At 38.4% G+C, this 11,622-nt stretch overlaps 1 protein-coding gene across 2 annotated transcripts in view; it reads right to left on the bottom strand.

Moving 5' to 3' along the window:
* Positions 1-11,622, bottom strand: part of LOC117170117 (alpha-tocopherol transfer protein-like) — a 338,103-nt gene that overhangs the window by 247,295 nt on the left and 79,186 nt on the right. Inside the window, exon 1 of one of the 2 annotated variants that reach the window (XM_033356653.1) lies at positions 508-596. The exons of the other annotated variant lie outside the window; for it this stretch is intronic. The gene's annotated coding sequence lies outside the window, so the exon portion shown is untranslated. Of the gene's footprint in view, positions 1-507; positions 597-11,622 lie in introns of those variants that run through there. 2 annotated transcript variants of the gene reach the window in all.

An 11,622-nucleotide genomic window follows, 5' to 3' on the forward strand; every position in this document is an offset into this window, starting at 1 on the left:
TAGAATCAATTCACTTACAGATTGTTATTTCTATTATACTTGTTTGACGATAATACCCAAAATGTTGTTTCTTTTTACTTCTTTCATAACGGCTTAGGAGATTCTCACAGAAAATTACAATTTTACTTTTTTTGAAGAAAATTTTTGAGGTGTATACTCGTCCAAACCCATATATTCTGAATTTTTTAATTGAATATAACTGATTTATTGATTGAAAGTTTTTAATTCAATTTTAATCCTTCGCAATTTGTTAATAGCCTCATTTCTGAGTCAAAAAAGGTTCTTTTCGAGACAAGTTTACGCTGACTTAGAATCACCATGCTAAGACCATAAAAGTAAGACATTATGTCATGTCTCGACTCAGTTTTGAAGCGAAGTCATAAATCGATGTCTTGAAGTCGAACTTAAGACATCGCGAAGTCGAACTCAAGTCGAATTATTTTTACTCAGGTAGTCCTAATACTTCTAAAATGATCAGTAGATAAGTATAAGATAATAGTCAATTACATTTAGAATAGAGATGATGAAAGAAGACGACACTACACTATTAAGATTTCTTAAAGCTTTACACCATGAGCTACTTTGTATAATATGCTGCAATATCACCGGTGAAGCAGTTACGAAAGACTGACCTGCGGTTACTTTAGAGTTAAGCGAAACGATCTTAAAGTGAACGTAGGTTCATATATATACGTTCGCAAACATGTATTTGTCGAACAGAAAATACACAAAGTACCCCTCCTTCCAAGATTCTCCTTGATGAATTTTTACAGTATAAAATTTATATTAACATTAAATTTAAGATTATTTTCTTCGGTGAATTATTTGAGAAGAGAAAAAAATATATTTTTGAATCTATTAAATTATCCAAATAAGAATAACATGCAGGGCTGCTACGGAATTTTTGTTTCAAATCTCTAGACCTGTCCCATGTGTAAGCAATGAGTTCAGTAATATGTTTGTAAAACTATACAAAAAACCTTTGATTTTGATTTGGATACATAAATTTATACTCGAACTATGTGACTCATAATTTTTGTTTAACGATTTCTCGTATTTTCTCATACAATGCTCATAATTTTTGATTAACAATTTCTCGTATTTCCTCAAGAAATAATAAATAACCTTTTTGTAAGCATATTAAGCTCGAATGTTTTTTTATTTTTAGTGAGTATTCTTGTTCTAATTTATATAATTTTAAAGTCTTGATTTTAAATGCATATTTTCATTTGATCAATGTGATGATCAAATTTCAAAATATTGCGACTTTTTCGGTCACCAGGCCTACTTGACACTCTTTTTTGAACCACTTTCTTTGAACCTCAAGAAAATTGTTTTTTTTTCTATCTAATCTGAGAGACAGCGGTGAGATGAGCATAGATATTATTTTCAGTGAACTATTTGCAATCTCTAGAAGTTTTTTCAATGTGAATCTTCATGCGTATCAGTTTCACATGTTTCATAGAAGAATATTTTTTGTGTTTTTGTACACATGCATGATATTTAGACTGCTGAGAATGTAAATAAGTATCACGACAGTGAGATCTCACTGGTTGAAACGGCCAGAAGTGTATCACAGCTAATCAGTGAGATTTCGCTGGATCACTTAGTGCAATTCCGTCACTCGTTTAATCAGCGAGATTGATTGGTTACGCAGTTCCAGTAGTCATCTGGTCGTACGCGTTGTCGTCCGTCAGCTGGTTAGATATGCCACTGATGATTGATCAGTTTTGGAGTTTAGGACTAACCCTTTAAGAATGATCTTTAAAAACTTCACTTTACTCTCACAAATTGAAATGAGGGTCCGATTGTAATATAATAGAATAAAATATATCACGCCTGGATGATATTGTATTGGCCGCATGGAGCACTATATTACTGGTTGAATCTATTATTTGGCGTCACTGGTATTGCAGTATAAATTGTAACCAGTGACAATTTCACTGGTTCCGTTACGAGAGTATATTACATTATTTTCACGAGTGAGCAATATGATTATTCGTAGCTATTCATGATCAGTAAAATTTTCAGCAGATATCACTACTGAACTAGGCTTTAACTTTTGGCCAAACATAAAACTGTTTAACACCTTCTCTAGCAAGAAAACGAATGATGATTCACTGCACAACAGAAGCCTTAGCTACACGTATGATAAATCCAGTCAAGACCCGTTTATCGCAGGACTCGTCTATTGTCAGATTCAGGACTCGTTTATCGCGTGATACCTTACCCCCACTCTTTACTTTCACATCTCTCGGTAAACCAATCGCTGAAAAGGCACGACTGGGTTGATTTTAAAATGAAGATTGCAGTACGTATTTCAATGTTATCTAGCATGCGCGCGTGGAAACAATTGCAAGCTCACATCGCTAGTGAGCGGACCAATCAGCTGTTCTCATTGAACTGCCTTCCAATGAAGTGGTGGGAGCCAGTGAAATTTCTCCTTATACTGAGATAAATGGGACACATTCATTTTAGAATCCTTGCAATAAAGGATTCTTGACTGTATCTTAACCCTATACCTTTTATTCTCTACATAAGAGAGGGGGAGATGGAAAAGAAAGGGGGGAGTTCGGTTTAAACTTGAAAGCCCCTCGTATTTGTGTTACGCTCAAGGAACTTCGATGATTCTCGACACGAGCTTATTAAACCCTGCTTTTGAATGAATATTTACTGAAAATTTTTATGCATGACATACTTCTACAATATGTTAAAAATAATTCAATAAATCTAAAGAAGTAATTTTAAATATAAAGTTCAGAAGCTTTCTACAACTTGTCAGTGTCAAAATTCATTCAAAATATTTATCTGTTATTTTCAATAATTTCTTTTCGTTATCAAAAAAACAATAGAAAATAGAATTAAAGGATTCAAGTGTTGAAATTTCAATTATTTTTATTTTGACTTCATTTAATTTTTTCTCCCGTTCTCCTGTTTTATTATATATACTATTATTATATATATATATACTATTATTCTCTGACTTCTTTCAATGTTTACGAGTCGTTATTAAAAGCAGTAACATTGTAATTAATGTGTCATGTTGCTATTTCCATTGATACGGGTTACATTACTGCCGTACAAGTTAAAAAGACACTCATGTCTGTTCAGCTTCGAACGGAGAAAATCAAGGAGAAAGATTTTCTCTCAACAAAGTATGATTAAATTAATTCTTTATATATGTTCCTACATCATTCATACAAACTGATAAATATTTTTCTCATTCTGTGAAAAATTGTTCAATTTTTGTTTTTTGGCTATGAAAAACTCAACATTCGGTTGTTTATAGTGAAAAATACAGGGGAGAAAAGCTGCAAGTCGCGACGCAGCTTTTCCATCTTAAAATATTTCAATCTCCATAATGGCACACAAGCTAAAAACATACCTGAGTTGTTTTACGAGTTTGGACGAAAGAGACGCGGCTTTCTTGATACAGTAAAAAAAGTGTTCAAAATGATACAGAAATCAATATCATTTTGATATGCAACAAAAATGATATCGAATCAAGAGAATTTTGATTGGCCGGAGTGAATCATCGACTTTTGAGATCATAATGATCTGATTCGGGCTCATGTATGAAATCTAACTAAGATGGCTGACGCTCCTGGAGTACTTTAGCTCATGTGCAGGCTTTTTATGATTTCTGACCATGCAGTGTCCTTGAAAAGTTAAAAAATTACGAAATCTGGTATTAGAAAATATCACCTGTTAAGTGTAGTTGTCACTCGTATACAGTTAGATACAATTTTTAGGGTTTGTCGTTAGGACACTGGCGTCAAGAGTTGGCAATCATTTTGTTACGTCTGACAAATGAACCAAAAAATAAGATCCAATTGATCTGCATGGACAAATCATTATGATCTCGAGGGTTAACTGATCGTTGGAGCAAAATGCTCTGCAACAAAATTGATCCTTTCTTTTACTGTATACGTGTTAATACACGCGAAGCACAAATGACACGCTCAGAGCAAAAGCGAACTAAAAAAAAGTTGCGGAAAAGAAAAGTAAAAACACGCGAAAGCAAAAACGACCTAAGAATTAGCCGAGAGGTAAACCGACACAAGAATGAAGGGAGAAGATTCCCCCCACTTTGCATCTGCGAAGACCAGCCTCGTGTAAAGCCGAAAATGCGCGAACATGAACCGAGCTCACCCGACTTCACAAGGGACGATCTAATCAGCTGCTCCTCAAATCTAGGATTACCATAGAATCATTACAATTGTTGCGAAGAGGAAAATATTTTCACCATATAATTGAATTTTTTACTAAAATGATAAAATTTTAACGGAAAATGGAATGTTTAATCTTTATCTAAACAAATCATATTATATGAACAGAAAATAAATTTTACTTAAAAGATGGATTTTAATTAACGAAATGAATTCTTAATTAAGATAGATGGACTTTAAACTAGAAGAATAAATTTTCACAAAAAAAAAAAAAATACATTTTTAACCGATAATGATACAGTTAAATTTTTTAATTCCAAAAATTAATTTTCAACAAAATATTATAATTTCCAAAAAGACAAAATAAATTATTTTTGACCAAAACAGATGCTTTTTGAAACAAACAATTTAACAGTTGGATTTTAAATTCAATGATTTAATTTTGAACAAAAAGAAAACAATCGAATTTACTACAGATTAGAAGTTTGAACAAAGAAGTGAATACACCAACAGTAAGAATAATATTTTACCAACGAGATGTATTTTTAACCATATACATACTTGAATTTGAATCAAAAAAGATAAATTTTTAGCAAAAAATGGAATTAATACATGTTTAGTACAAAAAATTAATAAAAAAGCAACAAAAATTAATTGTAAAATGGATAGAAGAATTTTCAAAACAAATCAATTTTGACTAAAAACCCAAAATTTTCACTAAAACCAAATTCTCTTTCAACCAAAAAACAATTAACATTCAATCAAGGAAAGTAATTTTCGAACAAATATTTTTCTAAAAAAAGATTTAGTTTCAAACAAATTAATTTGTAAAAAAAATAATTATTTATCAAATAGGTAAATTTTCAATCACGAATGCCATTGTAACATTTTCAATCAAAAAAATAATTTAAAAATTACGAATTTACCCAAAAAATTTAACCAGATAGTTGAATGTGTTAACTAAAAAAGATTTTTCAACCAGGAAGGGAATAGTTCATTTTTCTGCTGAAAACAAAAATAATTTTTAACAAAACCATAATTAGTTTTTACCAAAATATCAGTTTTAAAACAAGAAGGAAAAGTTTTTACCAAAAAGACGAAGTTTCAACTGAAAAAAACAAATACTTTTTAATTAAAAATTCCATTTTAAGCTCATGGTTTCAGTTGAAAAAATTAAATTTTAATAAAAGAATAATATACTAAAAAAACTCTTTATTGGAGTTATACAAATGTATGTGTGTGGGCGCCTAGAATGCTGAGCGCACTGCGCATGTGCGTCTCTCGCTCGGCGCGCCGCTTCGCCTTTGCCGGCGCGCTCTACTCACTCCGCAAACGAGGTTCGCGCTGCACGGACGTATTCTAAGTCGCTTTGAATAAAACTTCCTTCTTTGTTCTGTACAATTGTGTACCTTCATTTCACCTGCCACCTACTTCTCCTTCAGGTTATGGGCCCTGCACGCTTCCACTGAGCAAGTGTCTGCGAGAAAAGGAGCGGTAGGTGAGAGTGAAGCAAAAACGTGATTCCGCGTGGTTCTCTGTGCCTTTGTGGTGTTACAGTGAAAAACGAACTTGAGTGCCGAAGCACGCGCATCGCACATCTCGCCTGCAGTAAAAAGTTGCAAGACTGACGATGAGCAACAGCGGCGCAAGCCAAGGAGGAGAAGGCGATGGTGGAGGCGGCGTAGGTCGTGGCGAAATGTCGCCAACTGTCAACGCAAAAAGAGGTAAGCTGAAAAACATAAATCATCGCGGAAAATCGTGAACGGGAGTGCCGAAAGTAATCGCGCGAACGCCAACGAGTTGTATCGGATGATGCAATCAATTCGAAAACACGCACCGACCTGTTGATTCGGAGAATCAAAATGGCCGGCGCGCGCGCGAAAAAGTAGCCAAGGAGAACAATGGCTTGGTGTCCGCGTGGTGTCGGCGGAGAAGAAATGCGCGCGCACGCACGCTCGAAAAAAAAGAGAGAGAGAGCGAGCGGAGAGGAGCGCGGACCGCGGAGAACACCGCTCGGAGTTCGAGCGTAGGTTCGTTCGTTTGATACGAGAACCGAGGTGCTCGCTACGAAAACTAAGTCGCGTTCGTTTATACACGAAAAAGAAACTAGTACGTTCGACGCACAAAATACGAGTATGCACACGAGTATACAGGTGTGTATGCGCATGTATGCATACTTAAACAAAAGGCGTATTAATTCAAATATTTATTGAATTAAAATTTAAAAAAAAAGGTTAAATTAAAAATAAAAATAAATAGCAATTTTCTTTATCACAGCACTGAAACTGGGACAGCTAAAGGAGGTACTTGAGAACAAGTACAAGCTGTCCGAGATACTTCCATCTGAGGGAGTCTATCTTGTGGAGAAGGATGGAGGATACTCCTTGCTTTTTTCAAACGAGCAGGAGATGCCCTTAGGTGAGTGATTCATATCTCATATATGAATAAAAGGTGTCGAAGAATGTCACTCACGACATCTCTTCAAGGGACCAGTGCACTGGGCATTGAGATTTTCAATCTCAATGTTTAGGAGACGCGCTTACTCTTTTGACTGGCGCAAGGAGACACGGTTGCCGAGGGTCGATTATGTAATTCAGTATGAGCAATGTGTCCTTGGACTGGTTGCATAATCGACTAAGGGCATAACTGAAAGTCTGACATGTGTCCTGGCTCACTGGATGTTATGCTGGTTCCAAACACCGAGCTTGAGTCGGCAAAAGTGTTTAATAGCACCAAAACCTCCAACCCAGAAAAGGTGACTAGAAAACTAATTCTTTCTTATTTTTCAGAAAAAGGAGACATCCAAGGAGAAGTCAAAGGTTGGCTGGATGGTCAGTTTGAGATCGTCAACAGGCTTCGCAAACCAAGTTGCTGGGTGAAATGAAGGACCTGCTAAAGCAACTGGCAAACAAGCAGGTAGTCTCGGCAACCAAGCTGGCTGACAGGCAGGAGGTGACTACCAGCGCGCTTGTCCATGCCAAGCCCCAAGTTCCACCCAAGCCAACGATCAAAGACAACTCGAAGTTGACGAAGAAGGTTGTATTCGTCCAGTCAGGAGCTGCCGCTCCTTCACTCAACGTCTCGTCGTTCGATGCCATTGAGGAACCGGAAGAAGTCATCAGCTTGGAAGCGTCGAACATCGTGCAATCCACTGAAACCCCAGGGGCCTCCCAGACTTCGCAGGAAGACAATCGGTTCTTTCGGGAATTTATAACAAACCTTTTTGGGAGATCGAGATTAAAATAAACGACAATAAAATGAATAAACTCAAAGGAGAAAATAAAAGAGTTTTTGTCAACTTAACGACAAGGAGTGGTAAGTCGTCAACAAGCCAAAGTCATGAAAAAAAGAGTAAACCTATAGCACACCCAAGTCCACCAATAAACTAATGAACACTATAAATAATCATAAAATAGAGATATCCGAAAATTTATCGATACAGAATTTAAAAGATTCTATACAATTAAAATCGGACGCCAAGGTGAAACTGAACACAATATTGATGTGGCATGCCAGGTTGGGGCACATGTCTGCGGGATACACGATTAAATTTAAACAATTATATCCGGAATTAAAGGAGATCGACACGTCAGATTTTGACGAAGGCATTAGAGAATGCGGCGTGTGTTATCGCGCGAAATTGAATAAATTACCTTTCAATAAGGTCAGACGCAGAGCGTCTGCTCCTTTGCTCAAATTTCACGCTGACGTAATGGGCTACATAAGCTCTGTCACTTACCCAGGTCGATACAGGTTTATCGTATGTTTCGTGGATAGCTACTCTAGATAGGCGGGCACATATCAACTGAAACACAAAAGCGATGTACCAAATTGCTTGAGAGAATTTTTGGTTTCCGTTAGAAATTTGATAGGTAAAGACGTGAAAATTTGTTATATGGAATGCGATCAAGGCACAGAGTTTACGTGCAAAGAAACTAGAAAGGTTTTGCAAGAGTTTGGCGCAGAACTACGCACCGTCTGCCCAGCAACTCCAGAACCAAACGGGGTCGTGGAGCGGTTTAACCAAACCATTCAAAAGAAAATTAGATCACTGTTATTTGACTCTGGTTTACCCTCACACATGTGGGATATCGCTCTAGGTACCGCGACTTACATATATAATTTAAGCCCACATAAATCTATAGGTATGCAAGCTCCAATAAAGTTGCTAGCTCCTAATCATAAGTTTGACATTAATCAACTGAGGAGATTTGGATGCTTAACTTATGTAAAAGTAGAAAACGCAACAAAGTTTGGTCCCTTAGCTTTAAAAACATATCTCGTCGGATACTTACCCACAGGATACATAGTGTATCACCCCGAAACCAAAAAATTGATAGAATCACTCCATGTAAGGTTCGTTGAGAGATACGTTTATGGTGACTTACACCAAGAAAATCCAGAGGACTTAACAATCAGTCGTTCTGACCCAGAATTGAGCGATTCAGAGGTGACCTCGGAAAACGAGGGAGGAGAGAAAAATTTAGGTAACTTAGAAACTGAGGGAGAAAATCGAAAACCAGCAGTCAAGAGAAAAAGGGGTAGGCCGCGAAAGGTACAACAAGATCCGACTATACCTCCAAGAGCGCCGATGATAAGGACGATCAGTTTAACTGAATATTCCGGGTGCAATCGTTGCAACTCGATATACTGCAACTCGGTATCGATACCTCTCTTTATTTTCATTCTCCTTGGCTATGATGTTTTTGTCAGCTGATGCCAAAAATTCGATAACGAACATGTTTCGCTTCTCGAAGTCAAGAAGAACCATGTCAGGCCTCGAGTGAGCAACAGAAACAACTGTCGAGAATGTAAAGTTCCAGTATATGCGGCACTTTCCATTCTCGACAATTCACTCGATTTCCCTAGGAGCATTTAGAAGAGAGATATTAAGCTTAATGCCGTAAGAGTAACAGAGATGGTAATAAAGCACTCCTAGGGCTGCATTGTGCCTTTGAATGTAGGTCGTTCCCGCGTGTGTTGGACAACTAGATAGTATGTGAGCTAAATGCTCGGGGTGTGCATGGCACGCCCTGCAGCTATCATCGGGAATGTCTTGGCTCAAAATGTGGCGACGGTATATTAAGGTGGAAATGACACCGTCTTGGCATGCAAAAATGAAACCCTCTGTACCAGACTTCAATCCCGGCGATTTAAGGAAAGCAAACGTTAACTTACAAGACATTGACTGATCCTTCACATTTCTGTGGAAGATACCGTGCATCCTCTTATCGAGGAGCTGTTCACGAAAGTTTTTCTCTTGTGCTTTCTTAATCCGGGCTATCAGGAGTGAGTACTCGAGATAGATTAGATTTGATGCATTTTGCTCACCCCTAATACTGAAGTCAAGTCCGACTGTTTCAGCAGCCTCCTCCGCTGCTTTGTATAGAAATGCTCCTTTGCCCACTTCTTCGTGATTCCTGACCATTTTAAGAAGAGGGTCTCTTCCATTTGCAACTCTATTTGCTGTACCCAGAATAATCCTGTTGTGAAGACATTCAATATTCAATATTCGGCGACCCCCTTGAAGGCGTGAGATGTACAGTCGCGGAACGGAAGACTTAAGATGCATGCTTTTGTTCATGTGCATAACCTTTCATGTCCCGATATCAAAAGATCTGAGCTCGTTCTGCGTCCATGGAACTACTCCAAATGAATAGAGTAGTACCGGGACGGCAAGCATGTTCCTTGCAGATACTTTGTTCCTCGCCGACTGTTCAGAAGACCAAATCTGTCGGATGAGACGTTTGTATCTGCTTCGGAGAGTATCCTTTATAGATGTCACATCCTGAATGCGGCTCTGTGGCACGCCCAGGTATGTATAAGTCTCTCCAGCGCAACGATGTCGTATGGCGCTTCTATCAACGAGCTCAGGATCTTCAGGGATGCCATTAAGATTTCCTCGCTTCAAATAAACCTTGGCGCATTTGTCTAACCCAAATTCCATTCCAATTTCCTTAGTATATCGTTCGACAATACCCAGAGCTGGATGCAGTTGCTCTCTGTTTTTAGCATAGATCTTAATATCGTCCATGTAAAATACATAAGTGACCTTGTACTTTCGATCTGCAGGTTTGTCGCACAAGTATCCGTCGGAATGGCGCAGTGCTAGAGATAGTGGCAATAATGTAGAGGCAAAAGAGGAGTGGGCTCATTATGTCGCCCTGAAAGACACCTCTCTGAAACGTGACCTTGTTAGTTGTCACACGATTTTTTCCAGATGAGATAGTATATCTGGTTTTCCAAAGCGACATCAATCTCTCTATGCACCCAACTATTTGCGGATGAACCTTTAAGATTTCCAAAAGAGAGATGATAAGTCTATGGGATGTAGAATCGAAAGCTTTCCGATAATCAATGCAGGCCATCGATAGGTCACACTGGTAGAATGCTTCATCTTTGCAGACACATCTATCGATGAGCAGGTTCTCCCGACATTCGGCTACGCCTTTCTTTGAGCCTCGTTGTTCATACATTTCTTGCCACACAGGTTCAATTGCCCGAACAATCCTATCATTTAGGATAGCTGTGAATATCTTATAAAGCGTGTTCAGACAAGTTATTGGCCTGTAGTTCTTTGGGTCAGCTAAGTTACCTATTTTCGGCAGGAGTATTGTGCGCCCTTCCACCAACCACTCTGGAATCGGCTCTTCCGACTTCAAATATGAGATGAAAATACGGGCCAAATGCTGATGGGTTGAAGAAAACTTCTTCCGCCAGAAGGTTTTGATATAATCTGGTCCCGGTGCGGAATAGTTCTTCATCCCTCTTAATACTTTTTTCACCTCCTCGGTAGGGATGGGTGGGCATTCTTTATCAGGTGTTATGAGGGCAACACATAACTCCTTGAAGCTATTTATATTTTCTGAGTCTTCGTCCAGTCTATGCTGAACTTCGTAGACTTCTCTCCAAAATACTTCGACCTCCTCTGGTTTGGGTGGGTGTTCGACAGTAACTGGAGGGTCTTGGAAGAGTCGAGATGGGTCAGAGAGAAACTGTTGATTTTCTCTGATCCACCTCTCCCTCCGCTCTAGACTTCTCTTAGCGTCAGATAGTTTCCGTATTCTCTCAATAATATGCTGCCTGATGGTCAGCAGCTTTGACTTGTTAACTGTGTGATAACGAGTCCGGAGTTCGCGCGCGAACTTTCGAACCTTGGCCGTAAAATTCCTGCCAGATGTGATGTAGTCAATCACACATTGAATGCGGGACGCGTACTGTCTTGCCCAGCCTATCTTTATGGCAAGTTGATGCATTCGTCTTGTGGTCTTATGATCAGCCGTTGGTTTTGTTTTACGGTTCGCATCGGCTAAAGCTCATGCTGCATCATACACACAATAATTGATAGCTTAGAGGTCGGATTCACCGGGAAAATGTCCACGAAGCTCGTCATCCATTTCAGCCAGATCTTTAGGCTTGAGAGAAACCTTGGTGTTGATGTTTCTCCGGGTCG

Source organism: Belonocnema kinseyi, chromosome 3 (genome assembly GCF_010883055.1).
Source record: "Belonocnema kinseyi isolate 2016_QV_RU_SX_M_011 chromosome 3, B_treatae_v1, whole genome shotgun sequence".
NCBI classification, from domain to species: domain Eukaryota; kingdom Metazoa; phylum Arthropoda; class Insecta; order Hymenoptera; family Cynipidae; genus Belonocnema; species Belonocnema kinseyi.